This window comes from Trichechus manatus, unplaced genomic scaffold, assembly GCF_000243295.1.
Source record: "Trichechus manatus latirostris isolate Lorelei unplaced genomic scaffold, TriManLat1.0 scaffold00009, whole genome shotgun sequence".
In the NCBI taxonomy this organism is placed as follows: domain Eukaryota; kingdom Metazoa; phylum Chordata; class Mammalia; order Sirenia; family Trichechidae; genus Trichechus; species Trichechus manatus.
In genome coordinates, this window is record NW_004443945.1 from 23,759,864 (window position 1) to 23,762,511 (window position 2,648).

The 2,648-nt window shown below is 39.9% G+C and overlaps 1 non-coding gene across 1 annotated transcript; it reads right to left on the minus strand.

Annotated features, from left to right (window-relative positions):
* Window positions 1–2,084: 2,084 nt before the first annotated feature.
* On the minus strand, window positions 2,085–2,192 carry LOC111819490 (U6 spliceosomal RNA). Its single transcript, XR_002823098.1, has one exon. It is a non-coding gene; the product is annotated as a U6 spliceosomal RNA (small nuclear RNA).
* Between the last annotated feature and the right edge of the window lie 456 nt (window positions 2,193–2,648).

A 2,648-nucleotide genomic window follows, 5' to 3' on the forward strand; every position in this document is an offset into this window, starting at 1 on the left:
TCATCTGTATATCGCAGGTTATTAGTCTTCCTCGAATCCTGATGTCACATTGTTCATATAGTCCAGCTTCTCAGATTATTTGCTCAGCATACAGATTGAATAAGTATACTGAAAGGATACAACCCTGATGCACACCTTTCCTGACTTTAAACCATGCAGTATCTCCTTGTTCTGTTTGAACGACTGCCTCTTGGTCTATGTACAGTATTCTGGAATTCCCGTTGTTCACAAAGTTATCCGTAATTTGTTATGATCCATTCAGTGGAATGCCTTTGCATAGTCAATAAAACACAGGTAAGCATCTTTTGGTATTCTCTGCTTTCAACTAAGATCCATTTGGCATCAGCAATGATGTCCCTTGTTCCACATCCTCTTCTGAATCCAGCTTGAACTTCTGGCAGTTCCTTGTTGATGTACTGCTGCAACGGCTTTTGAGTGATTTCCAGCATAATTTTACTTGTGTGTGATATTAATGATATTATTCAATAATTTCCGCATTCCGTTGGATCACCTTTTTTAGAATGGGCGCAAATATGAATCTCTTCCAGTCAGTTGGCCAGGAAGCTGTCTTCTAAATGTCTTTCTTTTTTTTTAGATACAATATTTTCTTAACATTTTATTGTAGAATACCTTTATTTCATGGATCCTCTCATAAGGAACTTAGACAGCATGAAGTAAGTACCTTTGATTATAACTTTGCAAAAGTTACAAAATAGTATGCAAATAATCATACATCAGCCTACTCTAAAAGTTTTTATACCATTATAACAAATCCTAGTAAAAGTATTTCACGTAATTCAGATTGTTTGTTGTTGATCACATTAATAAAGTTCTGCCCCCACGGCTGATTTTTGTTGTTGTTTTTCTTTTTTACCTGTACTAACAGAACTGAAGGAGCCTTGGTGGTACAGTTGTTAAGAACTGGGCTGCTAACTGGAAGGTCAAGTCAAACTCATCAGTCTCTCTGTAGGAGAAGAGACTTGGTGATCTGCTCCCATAAAGATTACAGCCTTGGAAACCCTATGGGGCAGTTCTACTCAGTCCTGTAGTGTGGCTATGAGTCAGAATCGACTCGATGGCAATGGGTTTGGTTTTTTTGGCTTAACAGAACTCAGCTCAGTCCATCACACCAGTTGAAGATTTAGTGCTTACTTAATTGTAATCTATTTCCCTACTAAAATTAAAGTAATAACTCTCAAAACCCCCAGGATATAGTGAGAGCTTGATCAGTGTTTTGTTTTTTTTTTCATTTTTTTGTTGTATTTTAAGTGAAAATTTACAATTCAAGTTAGTCTCTCATACAAAAAGCACACTTCTCCTTTCCACCCCTGATTTCCCATGTCCATTCAACCAGCTCCTGACCCTCTCTGCCTTCTCATCTCAACTCTGGACAGAAGCTGCCCATTTAGCCTCATGTATCTACTTGAGCTAAGAAGCACACCCTTCACGAGTATCATTTTATGTTCCACAGTCCAGTCCAATCTTTGTCTGAAGAGTTGGCCTCGGGAATTGTTTCAGTTCTGGGTTGACAGAGGGTCCGGGGACCATGCTTTCTGGGGTTCCTCTAGTCTCAGTCAGATCATTAAGCCATTAAGTCTGGTCTTTTTACTAGAATTTGAGTTCTGCATCCCACCCTTCCCCGGCTCCATCAGGAACTCTCTGTTGTGTTCCCTGTTAGGACGGTCATTGGTGGTAGCTAGGCACCATCCAGCTCTTCTGGTCTCAGGCTGATGACATCTCTGGTCTATATGGCCCTTTCAGTCTCTTGGGCTAATACTTTCCTTGTGACATTGGTGTTCTTCATGGGACCAATTGATAATATCCCAGATGGCTGCTTGCAAGGTTTTAAGACCCCAGATGCCACACACCAAAGTAGGATGCAGAACATTTTCTTAATAAACTTCATTATGCTGGTTGACCTAGATGTCCCCTGAAAGCATGGTCCCCAGACCCCTGCCCCTGCTACTCTGTCCTTCAAAGTGTTTGATTGTATTCAGGAAACTTCTTAGCTTTGGTTTAGTTCTGTTGTGCTGACTTCCCCTGTAGTGTATGCTGTCCTTCCCTTGACCTAAGATAATTCTTGTAAAAATATGGAACGCTTCATGAATTTGCATGTCATCCTCGCGCAGGGGCCATGCTAATCTTCTCTGTTATCATTCCAATTTTAGTATATGTGCTGCCTAAGCGAGCACTGTCTTCTAAATTTCTTGACACCTCCAGCGCTGCATCCGTTTTTTGAAACATCTCAGTTGATTTTCTGTCAATTCCTGAAGCCTTGTTTTTCGCCATTCCCTTCAGTGCAGCTTGGACTTCTTCCTTCATTACCATCAGTGCTTCATCATATATGCTACTTCCTGAAATGGTTGAACATCAACCAGTTCTTTTTAGTACAATGACTGTGTATTCTTTCCATCTTCTTTTGATGCTTCCTGCATTGTCCAATATTTTCCCCATAGAATCCTTCAGTATTGAAACTCAAGGTTTGAATTTTTTCTTCAGATCTTTCAGCTTGAGAAATTCCCTTTTGGTTTTCTAACTCCAGGTCTTTGCACATTTCATTATAATATTTTACTTTGTCTTCTTGAGCTGCCCTTTGAAATCTTCTGTTCAGCTCTTTTACTTCATCATTTCTTCCATTCACTTTAGCT